The sequence below is a fragment of the Eschrichtius robustus genome, chromosome 9, assembly GCF_028021215.1.
Source record: "Eschrichtius robustus isolate mEscRob2 chromosome 9, mEscRob2.pri, whole genome shotgun sequence".
NCBI lineage: Eukaryota > Metazoa > Chordata > Mammalia > Artiodactyla > Eschrichtiidae > Eschrichtius > Eschrichtius robustus.
Genome location: NC_090832.1, coordinates 58,453,962 through 58,477,692, shown reverse-complemented (window position 1 = coordinate 58,477,692; position 23,731 = coordinate 58,453,962). Strand labels below are relative to the sequence as shown.

The window sequence follows — 23,731 nt, the reverse complement described above, 5'->3', positions numbered from 1 at the left end:
CTTGGCTTTTAGGGATGACAGCTAACATTCATTGTCCACCTATCTGCTCTTTTGCCAGGCATTGTGCTAATAAGCACTTCTTCCAGAACTCTATTATTCTCACTTTTATTATCTAGATTTCACAGGTAAGGAAATTGAGTCTCTAAGAGGTTGACAAGCTGAAAGAATGTGTCTAAAGGCCTCTTGGCGCATCCTCCAAAGCTGAACTTTCTTGCTAGCAAAAGGCCCTCGCGGGTTGCATAGCCTTCTCTTCTCTATCACTTTCAGTTTCTGTGCTGGATACAAGAGCCCCATCTTTTGGCAAGATGTGGAATTTCATAAAGGAGGACTTGACCTGGGGACCGATGACAAAGGTGTCAGGGGTTACCTCATTCCCTTCTTTATTGAATGGTTTATCATCTAGAATCCTAGTATTTTCTAGACCAGAAGAAGGGACTCATTTTGGTTACAGCTCTGTCTGTTGGTGTTTATGTTGCTATTATGCAGAAGAAAGATAGAAAAATAGGGACAGATAATTAATTTTAGTATTAGTACTTAAAATATATATCGAAGGTTGCTTAAAAATAAGTTCTTCATTTAAAATGTGATATGGATTTCATCAATTGAGTCATTTGAAAATTTAAAATCTAGGTACAATCAATGTACAATGATAAAAATTGTCTGCTTGAACATAAAGCCTCAGATTTACACATCTCTGAACAGACCTGGTTATTTAACAACCCCTAAAGTGAATTTTACAAAATAAATTCTGACATATACGCTCTATGGGAGAATTTCTCTTGTTAAGCTTTCACAGAGACACAGCAAGAAATTATAAATACATATATAAGCAAAACAATTATAAACAACAATTTTTTATTAAGCGTGTAGCACCAATTATAGTGTTTCCTTTTATAAAAGCACAAAGAGTAAAATATCCTGTCATAGTTTGAAACTCTGGAAATAGACAACCATATCCTAAGTGTGTTGAGACCACGTCCTGCAGACGTGAATGGGGGTTACTAATGCCCACAACTGACACAAGTGCCAGAAGCCATCTTTTTCTGTTTAGCCATCTTCTAACCTAAATGAACCAATTCAACTTCCCACACTCCTCTGAGGAAGCCAACATCTAAGGTATTATTTTTATTTATTTAGTTATGTTTTTAAAGTGTTAACGCAGAAATTTATTGAAACCCGTTTATATAAAATTCATTTATGTGTTTTAAAGACCAAAAAATGTACATAGTCCTCAATATTCAGGCAATCAAATCCATTCTCAAAAGTGCTTTGCAAGAAGATGGACTTCGTTGCCCAGCCCCGCAAAAGATCCTTTTGTTTATACTCCTGAAGATGAGATCTCAAAAGCTCTGCAAAGAGTGAAGAGATAATTAGCAAAGAACTCCTCCAGAATGTGATGACTCATCATAGAGGTGCAGCGCAAGTGAGGGTTCAGAGGCGTGTGCATGGAGGGCGGTGAGAAGAGCCAGGGGCCCAACGGGATGGCCCCACCTGCAATGCACAGCCAGCATGGCCTCCAGGGCCCCTTCCTCCTCTTCGCCTCTGAGGCCGCCATCGCTTCTGGAGGTTCAGCCTCTGGAAGGGCATCTGTCACTTTACTAGATTCTTGACCTGAGGGGTGACGAGCAATATTTACTAAAATTCTAATTTAATCTGCATACTAGAGCAAGCATAGCTTTTGACATAGCCAAAATGTAACCTTTTTTTCTCTCACAGTCCGTTTAAATTTTATTGGAATGGATTACTTGTTCCCGGAGGAAAACTCCCATGAGATTATAGTTTTATTGTTGTTTTTGTTGTTTACTTTTAGATAATGTAACTTTCCACTGTCATTTTAGATCACAAACGCTGTTGTGATTCAGTAGACTATTTAATACTAGACTATTCACTAGAGTATAAAAATGAAAGTGAAGAATTGGATTTAGTGTAAATTCTTCTCCCTTCCACCAGCTTATTTAAGCCTACTTGGAGCCGAAGGCCTGAACTGAAGAAGTGGGGTGGGCCTTCTCTCTCCTTTCTCCGTATGGCAACATCCTCCCACCCCACTTAGCGCTGTCATTTCCAAGGACACACACATTCCTTACAAGTTGGGGGCTGAAAGGAGGTCAGGAGATGGAGGAAATTTCTTGCTTGTCTACAGAGCCTGGTGGTTTCCTTCTCTGATTCTAAAAGCAGGGCCCCTGGCAGGTCCTGATTAAAGGCAAATGATTAAAGCAGGCTCTTTCTGTTGGGGGGCACTTTTGAGGACTCTGAAGGTTCTCAACTAGATGCTCCCAACTCCTGCAGTCCCCTGACTGATGCATCTTTCCTTCCTCAGGCCCTGGGAAGCCTGCTGTGCACCTATACTTTCTTTTTGAGGGGAACCTCTTTCTCCTCCAGATGGCTTTATTGGACAGACCCCAAGATGACCCACTCTAGCTCTCTTCTCCCTGGCTTACGCCCCTTGCCCTGATAAGTTTTGGGAGTGAAGGCCAGTCCTAAAGCAGCGGCACTCTTCTGGCTCCACCAAGTAGTCAGTCATGCTCTTAGCCTCTAAATTTCCTGGGGTGGAAGTGGAATCACATCTCAGTGTACAGTACACTTAAGCATTTGGGGACATCAGTACACTAGTTCTTTGCATTTTCCAAGTGCAGAAAACACATTTCAAAGCTCTCCTCTGGTCCCCTGTCAGTAACCCCACTAGACGTTGAGATTGGAAGGTCATACTCTATTCCCTGCAGGGGGGTAGGTGCCTACAACATAGTTGGCAGTTCTCTGAAGAAGCTTCTTTACTTTCTGTGACACTTCTTTATATCCTAAATCTGGTGAAGGCTCAGAGAATCATGTAATAGTTTGTAATAGTTTCTGAGAAGGCTCAGAGAATCATGTAATAGTTTCTTTTTTTGTTTTTTTTAACAAGTATTTATTAGGAGAAAAAAGTACAGTACATGTGGATAGATACACGGGCAGACTCAGAGAGAGAGTCCCATGTAATAGTTTCTTGAACACATTTCCTTTGTAAACCTGCCTATGGAGAGGAGGAGGTATCTCATACTCACTTGGGTATCCTGTCATCTGTTGGTGCTTCAGTAGAAACTATGCCAGAAAGAATCCCATTTTGAGATCCTCTTAGAAATAGAAGCACAAGGAATAAGGACACGTTATAGAACCTAGGTGTGAGCAGCATTAGTACACATCAGACCAGGGTCTGAATATTTCTTAAATTTGTGTTGTTTTTTCCTCATCTCTATTACCACCATCTCTGTTCAAAACTTCATAATCTCTTACTAGTACTGTTGCAGTCACTTGTCTCTGCCTTGGGTTTTACCCCTGTCAAATCTCTTCATAATACCACCAGATTGTTTGACCTAAAATGCAAGTATTACCTTGTCACTGATCTGCATTAAATCTTTCAAAATCTTCCAGTAGCCTTGCCCTCGAAGCATGCTTCTCAAATATTAGAGTGCATACAAATGATCCGTGGATCTTGTTAAAATGCAGATTCTAATTGAGTAGGTTTGGAATGTGGTCCCCACGTCTACATTTTTAAAAAGCTCTGAGGTAATGCTGCTGTTTCTCCAAAAACCACACTTTGAGTACCAAGGCCTTAGAGTTTTGGCTTCTTAGTTGTGCCATTCAAAGACCTAACTGAATGTACCTGATTTTATTTCTTATCTCTCCGTATGGCCACTATTTATATTTCTCAGAAAAAAATGTTGTTTCCTGTCTGATGGCTGCTGTAACAAATTACCACAAACTGGGTGACTTAAAACAACAGATATTTTTTTCTCTCACAGTTCTGGGGGCCAGAAATCTGAAATCAAGCTGTCAACAGGGCTCTGCTCCCTCCAAAGTCTTTGAGGGAAAATCAGTTCCTTGTCTCTTCCACCTGCTGGTGGCTCCAGGAGTTCCTTGGCTTGCAGCCTTATGGCTCCAATCTCATTGCCTCCCCCTCTTAGGTCTCAAAACCCTCTCTGCCTCATATCTATAGGAATGCATGTGATTGCATTTAGGGCCCATGCAGATATTTTATGCATGAGCCCTAAATCCTTAATTTAATCACATCTTTTGCCATATAAGACAGTGTCCCCAGGTTCTAAGGGTTAGGATGTGGACATGTCTTTTTGGGGAGTCTCTATTCAACCTACTACATGCCTCTTTTTAGAGCACATGGCACCCTGTGAATCATAGCTGTATTGGAGGTTTGTTATGTGTCAGACTAGTAGCATTTTACTTATGTAATAAAAATATGACTATACCCTTTGAGCAGCCTTTTCTCTTGCACCCAGCCCACTCTGAGAACAGACTCAACTTCTTCTGGCATTCCCTGCAAAAGCAAGTCCAACTTCAAAAACATTGGCTAGTAATGTAAATGTTATGAAGTTTTCTTTGGGAAATGTACCTTGCACACAACAGAGCAAACTTTAAGCAATCTTCTTAATTAGATATCTCTGTTCATCTCTCATTTCAAAATCTCATTCTTCATCCATACAGACTCTAGATCTTGTCTTCATCTCTCCCTTTGCCTACACTGATTCCCAAGTCCCTTTATTGTAATGGGACATTTTGTTACAGTACCCCGCAGTAAAACAGAATTATTAAAGCTATAAGCTTTAATTCATTTCTTTAGACTTAAATTCCTTCATTTATTATAATCATCAACAACAACCCTAGGAGGTAAGATTTTATAGAGATATAATAATAACTTACCTAATGTCATATAGTAGTAAGTAGTAGTACTAGATTCCAATCCAGATTTTCTGGTGCCAAAGTCTATGATTTTAACCATTATTTAAAATAATGGTTAATTTTGACATCGTATTGAGATATCTATTCTGTGCTTGGCTTCTAGACAAATGTTTCCAAAGAGGAATCGCTCACTCTGGATCCCCTAGAAGAACTAATGAATCAGAACCTCCGGGAACTGGGCCAGGTCCTACATTTTTAACAACCTCTAGGGCAGTTCTTATGCAGTCACTTAAAGAATAAATCCTGTGGTTGATTTCTCTTTGTGGTTATTTATCTTGTCATCAGTAACTTGCATAGTGCCAAGTTCAGGGCAAGTATAAAAGTAAGTGTGTTGAGTTAAACCAAATTGACTTAGGGCTCTTCCTAACACTGTTCAGTGAAAACTGCTTTCAGTACCTGAGGTGGAAATGAACTTCCAAGTGAAGGTTAAGTGCATTAGCTGTACGATTTTGAAGGAATCAAGACAGAAAACTTACAGGTTGTGAGGTACTTGGAAATCTTGAAATGTATCGTGCTTGTATGGTATTAAATCTAAGTGAAACTTCAGTTAATCTCAGAGTTTGGACCTCTGTGCTAGTTGCATTTTTGAATGACCTTCACTCCAAAAGAGGCTATATCCAAAGGGCACTCACTCTCTTTTCCCATATCTTTTCTCATTAGCAAATTACCGTCAGGGAGGTGGGTCTGCAGAAGAGCTCTGCTCACATGGTCTGGATAAGGAAACGATATTTTTCAATAAATTACTCCCTCCACAGGAGAAAAATAAGCACTAAATTCACAGTGTGAGGCCTCCTAAATTGTGGACTATAGGTCATAACTCAAGAAATAACACATTTCATTAAGAAAGAACCTGATGAAACAGCTGAGTGAAGCATCACAGGTTCAAACTCTTCCCACCTCCACATTCCTTCCTCCACCAACCTGAAAACCAGATCTAATTATATTTCCTCCTTTGGGGTTCAGAAAGAGTATGGGCAGACCATCACACCTTCCCATACAGTAATATACCAGTAAGGTACATGGATGTCATATTTTCTGAACCCTTGAATTTCTTTTTTTTTTGACCCTTTAAAAAATATTTTATTTTTTAAGAGCAATTTTAGGTTTACAACAAAATTAAGAGGAAACTATGGAGATTTCCCATAGACCCCCTGACCCCACGCATTCATACCCTTCCTCATGATCAACATCACTCATGAGAAAGTAAATTTTTTTTACCAAGAATGAACCTCCACTGACACATCACAATCACCCAAAGCCCATAGTTTACCTTAGAGTTCACTCTTGGTGTACATTCTACAGGTTTGGACAATAGTATAATGATGTATATCTATCATTATAATATCATACAGAGTATTTTCACTGCCCTAACAATCCTCTGTGCTCTACCTATTCATCTCTCTCCCTGCTATGCCCTTACAACCACTGATCTTTTTTACTGTCTCCATAGTTTTGCCTTTTCCAGAGTGTCACGTGGTCGGAATCATAGTATATAGGCTTTCCAGATTGGCTTATTTAGTAATATGCATTCAAGTTTCTTTCATGTCTTTTCATGAGCTTGATAGCTCATTTATTTTTTATAACATTTTTATTTTTTAATTAATTAATTTATTTTTTATATTTATTTTTGGCTGTGTTGGGTCTTCGTTTCTGTGTGAGGGCTTTCTCTAGTTGTGGCAAGTGGGGGCCACTCTTCATCGCGGTGCGCAGGCCTCTCACTATCACGGCCTCTCTTGTTGCGGAGCACAGGCTCCCGACGCGCAGGCTCAGCAGTTGTGGCTCATGGGCCTAGTTGCTCCACGGCATGTGGGATCCTCCCAGATCAGGGCTTGAACCCGTGTCCCCTGCATTGGCAGGCAGATTCTCAACCACTGCGCCACCAGGGAAGCCTTCATTTCTTTTTAATGCTGAATAATATTCTATCGTCTGGATGTACCATAGTTTATTTATTCATTTACCTACTGAAGGACATCTTGGTTGCTTCCAAATTTTGGCAATTATGAATAAAGCTGCTATAAAAACCCTGCATATCAGGTTCTTGTGTGGACATAAATTTTCAATTCCTTTGGGTAAATACCAAGGAGCGAGATTGTCAGATCGTGTGGTAAGAGTGTATTTAGTTTTGTAAGAAACCACCAAACTGTCTTCTAAAGTGGCTGTACCACTTTGCATTCCCACCAGTAACGTCACCAGAGTTCCTGTTGCTCCACATCCTCACCAGCCTTTGTTGTCAGTGTTCAGGAGTTTGGCCATTCTAATAGGTGTGTAATGGTATCCCATTGTTGTTTCAATTTGCATTTCCCTGATGACATGCTGTGGAGCAACTTTTCACACGCTTATTTACCATCTGTGTATCTTCTTTGGTGAGATGTCTATTAAGATTTCTGGCCCATTTTTTAATCAAGTTGTTTGTTTTTTTACTGTTGAGTTTTAACAGTTCTTTGTATATTTTGGGTAACAGTCCTTTACCAGATGTGTCTTTTGCAAATATTTTCTCCCAGTCTGTGACTTCTCATTCTCTTGACATTGTCTTTCACAGAAGTCTTTAATTTTAGTGAAGTCCAGCTTGTAAATTATTTCTTTCATGAGTTGTCTTTGGTGTTGTATCTAAAAAGGCATCACCACACCCAGCATCATGTAGATTTCCTCCTTTGTTATCTTCTAGGAGTTTTATAGTTTTGAATTTTACATTTAGGTCTGTGATCCATTTTGAGCTAACTTTTGTGATGGCGTAAGGTCTGAGCCGAGGTTCATTTTTTCACATGTGGATGTCCAGTTGTTCCAGCTCCATCTGTTGAAACACTATCTTTGTCCCATTGTATTGCCTTTGCTCCTTTGTCAAAGATCAGTTGACTGCATTTATGGGGGTCTACTTCTGGGCTATTTGACCATGGTTTTTGTGAAAGAAACAGAATTACAGTCTTAACTGCTCAGCCTCCCATAGCTTCCATTGTCCATTGCCTTGGACAGTTGCTGAACAGAGTCAAACCTGAAAGTGGGTACCAGTTCACTTTTCATGTCTGCAAGATTCTGTAAAACTCATCATTCCAGTCAAGTTTAACGGAAGCCTGGCTAGCTTCTTCAGCGTCTAATTAGGCACAAGAGAATCAAAGGGCAACAACCAGTCATTGTTTAGGAGGAAGGAAAGGGAAAAAGAATTGTTGCTGCTGCTTTTTGAACTTGCAAAACTTCTATCTTTAGTTGACTCAAGACTGGTGGGCCCAGCTGTGGGTGCCTAATACTACGGGCTTTTGGTCCAACTCAGAGTTTAGTCGCAGAGTGAAATTAGGAATACTGTGTTGAGCCCCCAGGTTGCCAGTTCAGTGCCTCTTCTGCCTGTGCACTCTGCATCCCCCTGCTACGTTCATGGACTGCCTTTGCTGACTCATCTGCTTCTTGTGCTAGACTGTGGGGAGCTCTTTGTTGCTGAGTCTGTCTTTTTCTCTGTATCCCCATGACTAGCATTACGACTAGTACATAATACACAATTCAGGTTTTTAAATGTTGAATACTTTCTTTTAACCTCTAAACAACTTCTAGTGCCTTTCATTGACATTAGGAGCTGTGAATATAGAAAAATATAGTACCATCTGTAGTGCAGGAAGCCTATCTTGGTGGTTAAGAGCATGACCTCCAGTGCCGTACTGCCTGGGTTCATACCCAAATCTGCCTCCTATTAATCATGTCACCTTGAGCAAGTTCCTCGAGTGCTCTGTGCCTCAGTTTCTCACCTGTAAAATGGGGATAACAACAGTATCCATCTCATAGAGTTGTTGTGAGAATTAAATGAGTTAATATATATATATGTAAAGTGCTTGGAACAATGCCTGGCACATTAATAAGTGTTATCTGTTATTATCGTGATTATTATGATTATTATTGTTATTATTATTCAAATAAATTGGTGGAGAGCAAACCCTTGAATTTCTAATTTTATTTATTTATTTATTTATTTAGGGCTGTGTTGGGTCTTCGTTTCTGTGCGAGGGCTTTCTCTAGTTTGGCAAGCGGGGGCCACTCTTCATCGCAGTGCACGGGCCTCTCACTATCGCGGCCTCTCTTGTTGCGGAGCACAGGCTCCAGACGTGCAGGCTCAGTAATTGTGGCTCACGGGCCCAGTTGCTCCGCGGCACGTGGGATCTTCCCAGACCAGGGCTCGAACCCGTGTCCCCTGCATTGGCAGGCAGATTCTCAACCTGTGCGCCACCAGGGAAGCCCCTATAACCCTTGAATTTCTAAGATGTTTTTTGGTTGCTTTCAAATGAAAGACAACATTCCCAGGTTTTAAAGTCTTTGGTTTAAAAAAAAAAAAAAAAAAAAAAAAGGTCTGTTTACTCAAAACTTAAAATGTTTCCCCTGTCTTCTAACATTTATTGTTTAGTAGAGGAAACTGGAGCAATCCCATTGCCCCTTTCATGCAAAGAAAGCATTTTTCCTCATACATTTTTGCCCATTTTAATTAGATTATAAAGGAATTTTCCTTTAATATATTTTTTCTATAATAAATCTATGTGGAGATTTCTTTTGGATTTTTTTCTAAGGAAGCTCTGAGCATTTCTCATCCATATACTCACATCTTTACTTAAGGGATTCTTTCTTCAGCTATGTCTTTAATTACTATTCAAATTATTCTAATTTCTTAATTGAAAAACATCTAAAGTTCTTATATTGCACTTTTATTTCTGTCTGTCATTTTTATCAACTTCTGCTTTACAGTTTTTAAAAAATCTATCCATCTATTTATATGTGCATATATATGTATATAGCTGGAAGAGGTTAGACATTCAGTAGTTCCTTTTCTGCTCTGTACTGTGCATGTTAATTCTTCTGTTATATTATTTATCCCTTTGCATTATTTCTTTATTTTACCCATTTCATCTTATTCTCTTCTTGTTTTAATGTCACACTGTTTTCTCCTAATGGTCTACTCTTCTTTGATATAGGTCAGGGACTTGTCAGACTGAGTGTGTCTACTGCTTTTCTAAAATCATTCAGTTTTCTTGATGAAGGTGCCAAGAAAATTCAATTGGAAAGAGTCTTTTCAGCAAATAATGCTAGGACAATTGAATATCCACATGCAAAAAATGACACAACTCCTATGTCACACTATACACAAAAATGAACTTAAAATGGATCACAGACCTCACCTAAATGTAAAAACTAATATTATGAAACTCTTAGAAGAAAGCATAGGGGAAAATCTTTGTGATTCTTGGATGTGACAGAAAAATACAAGGGATAAAAGAAAAATTGATAAATTGGACTTAAAACTAAAAACTTCTACATTTCAAAAGATGCCATCAAGAAAGTAAACGAGCAGTTCATAGAATGGGAGAAAATATTTACAAATCATATATCCAATAAGAGATTTATATCCAGAATAGATAAAGAACTCTTACAATCTTACAAATCAATACTAAAAAGATAGATAATCTAATTAAAATGGGCAAAGGATCAGAATAGATATTTTTCCAAAGAAGGTGCACAAATGGCCAATAAACACATGAAAAAAATCATTAGCTATCAAGGAAATGCAAATCAAAATGACAATGAGATGTCATTTCTCGTCCACTAGAATGGCCACAACAAAAAAGTAAGATAATAACAAGTATTGGAAGATGTGGAGAAATTGGAACCTTCATACACTGCTAGTGGGAATGTAAAATGGTGCAGCTGCTTTGGAAACAGTTTGGCAGTTTCTCAAAAAGTTAAGCATTGCTTTAACATATGATCCAAGAATTCCACTCCTAGATATCTACCTAAGAGAAATGAAAAGTAAAAATGTCCACATAAAGACTTGTACATGAACGTTCATAACAGCATTATTCACAATAGCCAAAAAATGGAAGCAACTCAAATGTTCATCAACTGGTAAATGTGTAAACAAAATACAATGGAATACTCTTCAGTAGTAACAGGCAATAAAAAGAACAAAGATGTGCTGATACATGATACAACATGCTTGCCCAGGGCTGGGGGCAGAGGGATGGGCTTAGGAAATGACTGTATATGGGCATGTGATTTTTTTAATAATGATGGAAATGTTCTAAAATTAGATTGTAGTGATGGTTGTATATGTAAACGTAAAACATTTATTCATTCAATTATTTCAATCAATTAATTTTATGATATATAAATTGTATTTTAACAAAACTATTAAAATCACCCAGTTCTTTTGTATATAATAAATAATTTTCAGTGATCCGCTTTTTTGTTTTTTTTAATATATTTAAAAAAATTAACTCATGTATTTATTTATTTTTGGTGCGTTGGGTTTTTGTTGCTGCGCGCGGGCTTTCTCTAGTTGTGGTGAGCCGGGGCTACTCTTCGTTGCGGTGCGCAGGCTTCTCGTTGCGGTGGCTTCTCTTGTTGCGGAGCACGGGCTCTAGGCGCGTGGGCTCCAGTAGTTGTGGCTCACGGGCTGTAGAGCGCAGGCTCAGTAGTTGTGGCGCACGGGCTTAGTTGCCCCACGGCATGTGGGATCTTCCCAGACCAGGGCTCGAACCCGTGTCCCCTGCACTCGCAGGCGGATTCTTAACCACTGCGCCACCAGGGAAGTCCCAGTGATCCACTTTGTTGAATTTAATGTTTTCTTTTTTAACTTCTTGAAGTCCCTTTCATAGATACTATGTTGATTTTTTTACCTTCATCTTCAAACAAGGAGAGTTCTACCCAACAGACAATGGTAAGACTTGCTATTCACTCTGTATCTAGTTAAGGGCTAGTCAAATTTTCTTTTCAGTTTATGCCTAGATATCAGGTTGATATATACAACTTCTAGTAAAACATTCAAGAGAAGATGTGTAGCGAACATGCTGTTGCCCTGCTCAGAACTTCTTTCTTGGGTGGGTATATCCATCCCAGCTACTGTGAGTTTTGGATGCTAAGCACTCACAACTGCAGCCTTTGGAGAATGGCCCCCACTTAAGTGGAGTTGCCATACCTGGGAGGTTACACCTACTCACCACCCCCCCCCAACCCCAGGCATGGCCAGTGGTCACTTTGTACTAAAATATTCTTGCTCAGGTCTTCCAGCTGACACCATGTGGAGCAGAGATGAGCCTTCCCCACAGAGCCCTGCCCAAATTGCAGATTGATTGTCACTTTAAACCACTGAGTGTTGGAGTGGTTTCTTATGCATCAATAGATAACTGGAATAGGATCTTAAATGGGGAAGGTATAGGAAGTAAATGATGACTTTCACTTAGAGCTCTGTGTAAAAACAGGAGAAGCCAATCATGACTTTTTTAAGTTAGAAGTTTATATTTTATTAACTTGGTAATGTTCATTTACTATCCAGCATTCTTGGGCTTTAGGTCATGGAAATCTAATTCAAACTATATTAGGAGAATATGGGAATTACTGGTTCTTGTAATTAATGGTTTTGTTGAATGACCAAACCATCCAATAGACATGAAGGAAATGGCCTCAAGAACAATGAGAACTAGGGAACTGAATGGTGTTGGAACTCCCTCTTACTTCTTCTTTTCTCTCTGCTTCTACTTTCCTCTCACCCACTGTTTCTAGTTTCATACACATGGCTTGGAGCATAACTTCTTGACCCTTATAGACTGTGATCCCTGACTCCCACCACATAAGAGAGACTGATTCTCTTAGTTCTAGTTTGAAAAATCCTTCAAAAAGACTTTGAGTGGCTGACTTTGGTCAGATGCTCTTTCCTGGAATGATCATTTATGGCAGGTGGTAGAGGGCTAGGCCATCATGTCTGTATGTATGTGTCAATCAGTCAGTCACCTATTAATCAATTTTCCATGCCTACACTCTCTAGATGGGGGAATCTCATGCCTCTAACCATCATTTTCATGTTGGTGGTTCCCAAACTTTCCTAGACCTGACCCGATCCCAACTCCAAAATCTTATATCCAAATGTCTCTTTAGCATTTTCACTTGCATGTCTAATAGCGACTTAGTCATGACAGGCAAGGTAGCAGTCAACCCCCAAATTTCAGTGGATTAACATAACAAATGTTTATTTGCTCATACAAAGTCTGCTGTGTGTCTGGGCAATTCTCCAGGGCAAATGTTCTTCATGTGACAACTCAATAATCCAGAATGATGGAGCCTCCACCATCCTGCAGCTGCACCACTTGAAACATGCAGCCTCCTTGAGCAGTGAGACAGGAGAACAGAATGCTTCACGTGGGGTGTGATAATATCACTTCAGTTTACAACTGTTGACCCAGAACAAATAGGCTGCCAGATATTTCTCCAGCAAAAATGGGTTTATTCGGGATTAGCAGAGAATTGCAATTCAAGATCTGCAACCACAGAGAGCCATGCTCAAGTTCCCGGATACACGGCAAGGGAAGGAGGACACTTTTATATAGAGGAAAAGGAAGTTGGGAGGGCTACAGTAAACAGAGTTTGACCTTTCATTGGCTAAATCCTTGCTAGAAAAGGAGAGAGGTCTTTCTTCTTCCTGTTGGGCTCCGCTATCATCACAGGGCATGAGAGTCCCAACTCTAATTGAGGTTTCTGTTTATTAATTTTTTACACAACCTATTAGAACTGATCATGTAGCCCCAGGTAGGTGTAAGGTGGTGGGGAAGTAAAATCCTGCAGTGTGTCCAGGAGAGGAGAATAAGACATGAGTGAGAACTATAAGTCTCTTTCACAAAGAGGCACCTCCTTAGTGGTTTCTATTCCTACCACCTGCCCCCCTCCATCTTTGTTGTATTGGTTATCACAATAAATGACATTTATTCAGTTTCTCAAGCTAAAAATTTGGGGGTCATCCTCAGCTTCCTCAAAGCCCACATCAAATCCATCTGTATAAATGTTCAGCCCTGTCAGTTGACTCTACATTAAAGATATATTCATGAGAGACAGAGTTTGCTGAAATGTTCCATATTAAAGGAGCCTAAAGAGATATGACAACTAAAGGTAATACTGGATCCTGTACTGGAAGGGAACAGTGCTATAAAGGACATTACTAAGTCAACTTACAAGATTGGAATACAAATGGTAAATTAGATAAAATTAGATACTGTGTCAATGTTAAATTTACTGAAGTTGAATTTGTGAAATGCACATGGAAGAATTTAGAAGTAAAGGACCATGATATATGATGAGTATAACTTAGTTCAGAGGAACTATTTGAATGAGGCCTGGGAGAAAGAGAGAGAGACTGAGAGAGACACACAGAGAGAGAGAGAGAGAGAGAAATGATAAAGCACATGGGATATAATATAAGCAACAGGTGAACCTGGTAATGGGTATATCTGTAGGTTTCTGTATCTCCAAAATCTAACCACACCTTACCACACAGTACAAAAACAAGCTACCTCAAAGCCACCGTCCTCATTACCCTAATTCTACTCTTGCTCATTCCACAGTCTACTCACCACACAGCAGCCTGAGTGAGCCTTTGACTTTTCAAAGTCAAAGTCATTCAAAGTTAAAGAAGGTCATGTCACTATGCTGTTCAATGCAGTGGCTTCCCACTGCATGTATAATAATATCTAAAGACCTCGATGGCCCAGTGTCTTGCTCTTTAGTTACCTTTTTGATGTTACCTTCTACATTCACCTTCTTCTTCCCTCTCTTTGCTTCAGTCATCCTGCCTCCTTGCTATAGTTGAATATTCTAAGCAAGTTCCTGCCTCAGAATCACCACTCCAAATTTATATTAATTAATGCTCAGATTGTTTTGTAGTATGGTTGATATAAAAATCTTCAATGTTATTTAAAAGAAACTTTCAGTATTTTTTATTTTGCCGTAAGATTTTAAAAATAAAGCAAATGAAAAATATAAGCAAATGAAAACTAGGTCACAGCTAGCAGCCAAAACAATATAGTGGCAATAAATCTGAAGATACAAACAATAAAAAATAACCATTTTCATATTAGAATCTTCTTTCATTTAAGCTGCCACAAATTTTAATACTATTATAAAAATTCATTTTACTTCATCTTTTTAGCACTGATATTTAAGATGTTCTTTTGGGAAAAGACCATATTTTTAATATTTCCTCGTGATGAAAAAGGTCTATCCATGCATTCAGTCTTATGTTATTGTATTTTATTGAAGTTATTTGTTGGAAGAATAAACGATTTCTCAAAGGAAACAAATTATGTATTATGAATAGTAAAATAATCATATCTGAATGTTTCCACTGAATGTGTATTAATTTAATAAAATTGCCCATGTAAGCAGGCCTTTATCAGCCTGCCGCTATGAACTCAGGGGAAGGAAAACTACATTTAAGGAATAAAAGGTAAGTGAATGCATAATCAGAGTTTAATTTTGTGCAGGATTTAAGTGCTTCAAATTAGAAACCAAAAATGGCATATCAAAAAGCAGAAGGGGGCTTCCCTGGTGGCGCAGTGGTTGAGAGTCTGCCTGCCAATGCGGGGGACACGGGTTCGAGCCCTGGTCTGGGAGGATCCCACATGCCACGGAGCGACTGGGCCCGTGAGCCACAATTGCTGAGCCTGCGCGTCTGGAGCCTGTGCTCCGCAACAAGAGAGGCCGCGATGGTGAGAGGCCCGCGCACTGCGATGAAGAGTGGCCCCCACTTGCCGCAACTGGAGAGAGCCCTCGCACAGAAACGAAGACCCAACACAGCCATAAATACATAAATAAATTAAAAAAAAAAAAAGCAGAAGGGCAAAGTCTTTTAGCATTCTGTGTGAGAACACTGAAGATTGGGGAAAAATTTCGAATCACAAATGAAAATTGCAGGAGGATGGGGAGAGATAGAGTTAGGGGATGGAGGTGATTAGGAGGTCACAGATAGAGATTTCCCTGGAACACACTCTATTCTAAGCTGTGTTGAATGACACCTTCCTTTATCATGTCTAGCATGGAAAGACTTTTTTTTTTTTTTAGATACATGAAGTTACAGCTCCATTTCCCAAAGATACTAGATTGTTTGAATTGCTTTGTTTTAGATGTATCACAATGGAACAGCTGAGCATTTTTAGGGCAGTGGTTCTGTGAAACTATATGTTATGTAAGCTCATGAACTCATCTCAATTAATTAAAAGTTAAATATAAAAAAAAATAGGTGAGGGATATACATTTCATTTTAAGAAATATGATTAATTGCCCAAACAACATTATAACACCAAAAAATAAAATATAATTCATTATTAGTCTTTCTTTCTGCCTCTCTATAAAACCACATTTTTGTTTCTTCAGTATTCTCTTATCATTTTTGCCCACGTATAAAACTTTTATCTAGTTGTAGTTATGGATTCAGATTTTAATTTTTTAAATATAAGCATTTGTGTACTTGGTTTCTTGGCATTCTAAAATATCATTTCAGTCAGTGCATAATATTTCATCAAGAGAAAGCACAATAATTAACCCTTTCATCATTTGTGAATATTTAAGAGGCATGTATACCCTTAATTTTTTTGTAGTGTAATGATTTTTAATTTTATTTTATTTTATTTTATTGGTCGTGCCACACGGCATGTGGGATCTTAGTTCCCTGACCAGGGATCGAACCTGCACCCCCTGCAGTGGAAGCGCGGCGTCCTAACCAGTGGACCACCAGGGAATTCCCAGTGTGGAGATTTTTTAAAAACATAAATCTAATCTGTGAGTTTGAATTAATTGCAATTTTCAGTTTGATGAATAAAGAGTTGGTTAAAACAAGGTTAGGGATTCTACAGAGGACTGTTGACACAAAGGGGGAAAAAATCACTTGGATATTATATTTTTTTCATAGTGAAATACAAAATATTCAATTATTTTAAAAATTCAGAACAAGAAAAATAAACATTACTTAATAATTAAGACAAATACTCCAAAGTATACTTTGGTTACTTAAAACCTTTGAACATTGAGGAGAAAGCAATAAAGGGAGGCAGACAAGAGTGAAGTGGAGATGGGTGCACTGTTATCTCTGCTGTTTTTCCTGTCTCTCCTTAGCTGGAAGATTGTATCCATCACCCATAGAATTCAACCTATATAACTGCTTGGTACATTTCTGCCTTTTGGGAAGAGAGAATGGGAAGGCCCTAAGTCAAGTCAGCTGCTGTCACTTTAACTTTGCAGCCTCCTTCTTGCCCCTGATGTGTTGTCTGGTTCCCCTGTGCATGAGTCTCAGCCTTGTGTCCTAAGACAGGTATGCTAGCTCCTATGGGGCTGGGCTTCTTCCCGGTTTTTTGTTGATTCAGTTCTACCCATAAGAGTAGATTTCTATTATTAGCTTCAGGATCTTTTGGATGATGGGTAGATCTCTAGATCTTTTGTTATTATATTCTGTACATGTACTGGAGTTCCCATCTACTGTTGAATTTTCCAGTACTATAACTGACATTAACCTTTCCTGACCATTTCGGGCTGCTCAGGTCTAGCAGCTCACCTGCCTTGCCTGTGGATGGATATTTATTGAGTCTTCAGATGCGGGTCATCTCAGTCTAGTCCATCTCACTGCCTGCCAAAACCTAGGGACAGCTCAACAAAGCTCAGTATAGAGTGGTGCTTAAAACCATGTTAATTATCTGTTTGTTTGTTTTTTAATTTTTATTTATTTATTTATTTATGGCTGCATTGGGTCTTCGTTTCTGTGTGAGGGCTTTCTCTTGTTGCGGCACGTGGGGGCCACTCTTCATTGCGGTGCGCGAGCCTCTCACTATCGTGGCCTCCCTTGTTGTGGAGCACAGGCTCCAGATGCGCAGACTCAGTAGTTGTGGCTCACAGGCTTAGTTGCTCCGCGGCATGTGGGATCTTCCCAGACCAGGGCTCGAACCCGTGTCCCCTGCATTGGCAGGCAGATTCTCAACCACTGCGCCACCAGGGAAGCCCAATTATCTGTTTTAAACATTTAAAAACTATTCAACAGGCAAACTTTTGGAACCCCTTTTAACAATAGTTTGCATAATTAACCATATTATTAAGCAGAAAGTCAGCTGCAAAAGCTCTAGTACTGGACAGGATAGTTTAATAACTCATTTTAAATGATATGCAAAAGGTTATCATCCAAGTTCACTATGACAGTGGGCTAGATAATTAACAACCATGAGCTTCAGTTTCCTCATCAGCAAATTGGTGATAATAGCCATTTGAAGGGCTGAGGGAGGATTAAGCTAAATAATGTAATGGGCTTTTTGATAGTTTATTGCATATAAGTAATATTTTTCCTATGTACAAGCCCTGTGAAAAGGTCCTAAGCATACCTGGGGCACATTCTGAACTTGGCAGGCTGTGACCTAGGGAGCAATTCATTTATGCACTAAATATTTTTCAGCTTTTCAAAAATATACTCCCCATAGTCAAGTGGCTCACCATCTGGTGAACCTGGGTTGGTGGAAAATCCTTATAAATCGGACTAGAAGGCAAATACGAACCATCCCCCTGAATGATGTAACTTGTAAATGCTAAGTGTATTGTTTTGGATCAGATGACAAATTAGATTCAAAAAGTTGATATTCTCTATATGGTTTTATTTGCTCTGGGCATTAAAGCATGCAGAGATATAAAAAGGAAGGAAAGAAGAAAGATCCAAGCTGACAGGTATTGATTGCTCTGATTGTGGAGGGAAAAAGGACTGCTGGAAGGAGAAATTTTCTGCACCTAATTTGAAAGTCTAAAAGGCCAAAGAGATACCTCTCTCCGTGTCTTTATTCACTCAGCAAACATTTCTGAATCCCTGTTCTCTGCTCTGTCTTCTGTTAGGTTCCAGGAATTCAGAAGCATAGTCTCAGCCCTCCTGTGTCTGACTGAGAGGCACATAAGGAAATCATCACAATACAAGGTGTCAGTCAAGGTATGTACAAAGACTGTGGAAGCACAGAAGGAAAACAGTCAATTTTACTTACCAGGGTCATGAAGGCACTTTGGGTCTTAAAAAATGATCTAGATGTCACCAGAAATCTAAGAATTTTCCAGACAGATGAGACTTAAGTAAAAACATGGGATGTGAAGAAATTATGTGACATATGTAGGAACAGTGTAAGATACGGGAGAGGGAGGAGGGGAGGATTAGAGTCAGAGATATAATTTGAAGTAGTCTAAGTGAGTGGTCAGCAAACTATGGCCCGTGGGCTAGCCCACCAATTGTTTTAGTAAATAAAGTTTTATTGGAACACAGCCACACTCAGTAGTTTAGGTATCATTTTCAGCTGCTTTCAAGCTATTACAACAGAACTGAGTAGATGTGAATGAGAACATATAGTCTGCATGCCAAAGTATTTACTATATGGCCCGTAACAGGAAACGTTTGCTGAATCCTGGTTTAGTTAATAAACGGTAAAGACTAAACTAAGGAAGTAGCATGCAATGGAGAGAAAAAGGCAGGTTTGTGAAGCATTTTAGAGAGGAAGATTTTTTTTTCCCCAAAGAATATATTTATTTTTGTTGCTCTTTTTGCTTTTTATTACTACATACCCCAATAAAAGTAATAGATATTTATTGTAAACAATTTAAATAATGCAGTGTGTATAAAATAGTAGAAAAATTCAAACAATAGAAAACAGTAAAAAGAAAGTGAATGTCCTTAGGGGCAACAATTGCTAACAGTTTGAGTTATATTTTTTTTCCAAGGCTGTTTCATGCATATATATTTATTCGTATTCGTTTGTTTACTTTTATAAGTGGGGTCATTTTATACAGACTATTCTATAATCTGCTTTTATCACTTAACAGTATATCACAGATCTCTTTCCATGTCATGGTATATACGTCTGTCTCATGCCCATTAACAGTCTTATATTTTAAACATTCTTTTGTAGAAAAGTCCAATTTAATTAATTCATTCTAAAGATATTTATTGAGAAATGTAGTGTGTATCTATGCAATTGTCTTCCTAGTGTTCCCGTCCATGGATCTTCTGAGAACTACTTCCTTTGTCTCCAGTTGTATACCATGACAGCTGTCATATTAGTAGTTGTTAATCCAGTTTCTTGGCCTCCATTCTTTGGTTCAAGTGCGTGCATTTAACACAAGTCAGCTATGGCAGAAATAGCTAATTGTCACTAAAATTTGGGTTTCCATTTTCACAATATGGTTGGAGAAACTGAAGCACAGGTCAAATAATGTCCAGATACTAGAATGTGTTTTGCAGAGAATGCCAGCTCTCCACCAAAAGCTGTTCTCCCTTTCTTACTGGGTATATAGATAGACTATATTTCCTAGACTCTTTTGGTTATATGTGGTCGAAGTAACTAAATGAAATGTGAGTGAAAGGAATGCACTCCATTATATTAGTTATGTCTTGCTGTGTAACAAATTATAGCCTAAAAGAACAATAAACATTTCATAAGGGAAAACATGCATAAGGGAAAACACTCTGCCATGTGAACACTGCTGTCACTGGTGGTTTGTTAGCACCAAGACCTGGCCCTACCCAACAGCCTAGAGGTGCCAGTGCTGGGATGTCTCAGGCCAGACAACTAACTGGGGGGCGGGGTTTGGGGGACATAGCCCCACCCATCAGCAGACTGGCAGCCTAAAGACTAAAGAGCCCACAGCCACCTCTGGACACACCCCTAGACACAGCCCTGCCCACCAGAGGGCCAAGACCCAGCTCCACCCACCAGTGGGCAGGCACTGGCCTCTCACACGAGGAAGCCTCCACAAGCCTCCAGACCAGCCTCACCACCAGAGGGCAGACACCAGACACAGGCCAGACCCTACCCTGGGGCCAGCAGGGCCCTGGCCCTGCCTACTAGACCAATGCAACCTTCAGGACACTCCCGACCCTATACCCAACTGTGTCAGGGACCGGGCCCTTCCCACTAATGATCTGAAATGAGCTCTGGGATCCCTGGGCCCTGCAGCTAGCCTCCAGGAACCAGCTCTGCTGTCAGTAGTCCAGCACTAACCCCAGGATCTGTCTTCACCCGCCAGTGAGTAGGCAACAGCCCCAGAGTCTTCAGGACCCTGATTCTGTCCACCGGTGAGCCAGCGACCAGCTGCCTCGTGACCAGGCCCCAGTAAACAGCAGCCAGCAGCATCCGTACAAGGCGGGGCCTGGCAACCAACCAGACTGGGGGCCAACCAAGCCCACCAGACTGCCCACCTTTTGGTGAAGGTGTTTAGAAAATGGAATTCTCATACACCGTTCCCGGGTTTATAAAAATGGTACAACCACTTTTAACGACAGCTTGCCAGTTCTGAAGAAAGTAAATATACACTTTCTGTATGATCCAGTAATTTCATTTCTAGGAATTTACCAAAAGAAATTAAAACAGGTTTCCACACAAAGACATGTACGCAAGTGTTCATAGCAATATTATTCGCAATAGCTAAAACTTGGATACTGCTCGAATGCCTATCAAAAGGTGAATGAATAAATAAATTATGGAATATCTTACAGTAGAATACTCCTCAGCAATACACTTGGAATTACACTTGGTGATATCTGCTTCTCCAGCAGGGGTAAACATAGAAGACAGTAGTGTAGAAGACATTTCAAAACAAAACAAAACAAAAAACAACAACAAAACCTTTTGAAAGTAGCTTATGCCAAAGAAGGTTGTTAGCAGTCACAGGAGAATGATTACTTCAGCGGAGAGTGCGAGGGGAGGGCCGTGTAACTGAGGCTGGGACATGCTGTCTAGCATATTTTCACACAAAACAATGCGTAACACTGAGATGTGCTCATCTGCAAGCATTTGATCTACTGTCATATGTCTGTTGAATATTATCTGTGTTATTGGCTTTCCTTTTATTTTAATAATAATCTCATGTTTCTATATTGTGTCCATTGAACTTAGATGTGAGGAATTGGTGGGGAGTTGAGACTTTAGTTTTTCAAGGAAGAGCTTTAAAAGACTGATGCCCTTTATAAGTAATTTGAGTCTCCCATGGTGGAAGTGAATTGGAAATAAATAATTTTCTGTCACATTCTACTATTTACCTGAACTATAGGATTTTAAGTAAATGATCAAATATCTCTGCCCTTTGAAATTGTGAGTATCTAATTAACCACTATTAGTCATGCTTCAACTGTTCTGATCTTTAAATCTCAAAAATACAACTCCATTCTGAATGGGGTATGCTAGCATCAAATACCAGAAAACCTTCTTTGGATGTAATATGTTCCCACTCAGGTAATATAAAATCAAATGCAGACTTTGGCTTATGTGCTGTAGTTTCCTTACCTTGAGTTGGAGAATGCTGTTTATAAAATAAACTCCTTTATAGAGTAGTACATATAACATTTTTTGACTCCTTCCTGTCAAACCAATTAGACACTTTTCTTGTAAATACAAAAGATAAAAACTCCAGGCTGCCTAGACTTGCCTCATATTGACCACATTCAATGATTTTGCTATTAACTTTCTACAAAGTTAGGAAATAAGGACAAGAAATTGGCTTAATAATAGTATCCTGTAGTATTCCTTGTACTTCTTTGTCAATATTTGTGCTTGACTTTTGACCACCTGCCTTGTTGCTGGCTTTCTTTTGTCTGTGTTCCTAGACCTATTTGTTAGTATAGTCTAATATAAATCTCTTGGTCTCAGGTATATCTCTTTCTCTGAAAAAAACCCTAAGTCATGGTCATAATTCTAATTCAGAGACCTCTGTTTGTTTCAGGTTATGAGGAAAACAGAGCAGAGAAAAAAAAATTATGGGCAAACATTTCAAAAATATATACCATTAGTCACAGAGAGTATTTGGAGAGGTTGCATGTAATTCTGTGTAAACTATCAGCACTAAAGGAAAGCAAATAAAAGTAATGTCCTGCCAAGTTTAGGTCCATTGACCTCTTCCTGACAGGAAATTCAAAGGCAATTCCAGGAGATTTCAGCAGAAGGTTATCTAACTATGTATGTGGATAAAACTTAAATGCTGGATTCAGATAATAGCACTTCTGATCAAGTAAATTTAAAGAAAAACGTGCTGAACATCTACCATAAGAAAGGACCTGGAGAGGTAAAAATAATATATATAAGATTTCTCTCTCATGTAGTTTGTACAGTTATAGTAACAGCTGGTTTCAGAGTTCCTTTTGAATTTACTGAGGAAATGCTTAGATAAAAATCACTTGACCTGGAAAATGAGATCCTAAGGGCATGGATTATCAGGAGTCAAACAAAGGGGAAAGCTTAACTTCTATTTATGATATACAATAATTTGAGAAAAGGGGGAAGAGTACAACAGAGAGGGAGAGAAAAAATTATAGGTGAGTATTTTAAAAGCAGAGATGTCTAATATTCCTTATTCTGAAATGTGAACTCCCTGCTCAAGCTCCCCAAATCTTCAGTAAAGTTTTGGGAGTCCTGTTTTACAAATTGAGAGAAGGGACTGATTTCCTCAACTGGGTTTGTATTAGTTTCTTATTGCTGCTATGACAGATTAATGTAAGTTTAGTGGCTTAAAATAACACAAATTTATTATCTTATAGTTCTGGAGGTCAGAAGTCCAAAAATGGGCCCCATAGGGCTAAAACAAAGGTATCAGTAGGGCTGGTTTCTTCTGGAGGCTCTAGGGGAAAATCTGTTCCATCTTTTCCAGGTTGTAAAGGCTTCCCATATTCTTTGGCTCGTGGCCCTTTCCTCCCCCTTCCAAGATAACAGCATCACATCTTCAAATTTCTCCCTCTGATCTTGGCTTGTGTTGTCACCTCTTCTCTGACTCTGACTCTCTTGTCCTCTTTCCATTATAAGGACCCTTGTGACCACGTTGGCCCCACCTACATAATTCAGGTTTACCTCTCCATCTCAAGATTCTCTCTTTTTTAAAAATTTCTTATATGATGTTTTGGTTTTCTTTTCTTTCCTTTCTTCTTCTTTTTTTTTTTTGGCCGCACCATGTGGCATGTGGAATCTTAGTTCCCTGACCAGGGATCAAACCCTTGCCTGGGAGCATGCATAGGGAGCATGGAGTCTTAAGCACTGGACTGCCAGGGAAGTCCCCATCTCAAGATTCTTAATCTCACAAACACACAGACACACACACACACACACACACACACACACTCTCTCTCACAAAGATCCTTAATCACAATTGCAAAGTCCCTTTTGCCACGCAAGCTGATATATTCACAGGTTCTGGGAATTAGTATGTGTACATTTTGGGGGGT

At 39.3% G+C, this 23,731-nt stretch overlaps 1 long non-coding RNA gene across 2 annotated transcripts in view; it reads left to right on the top strand.

Moving 5' to 3' along the window:
* The window catches only part of LOC137769329 (uncharacterized), a 379,176-nt gene that overhangs the window by 9,850 nt on the left and 345,595 nt on the right, over window positions 1–23,731 (top strand). For both annotated transcript variants that reach the window (XR_011074947.1, XR_011074946.1), the window contains exon 3: window positions 18,379–18,469. This is a non-coding gene — a long non-coding RNA (uncharacterized lncRNA). The remainder of the gene's footprint in view (window positions 1–18,378; window positions 18,470–23,731) is intronic.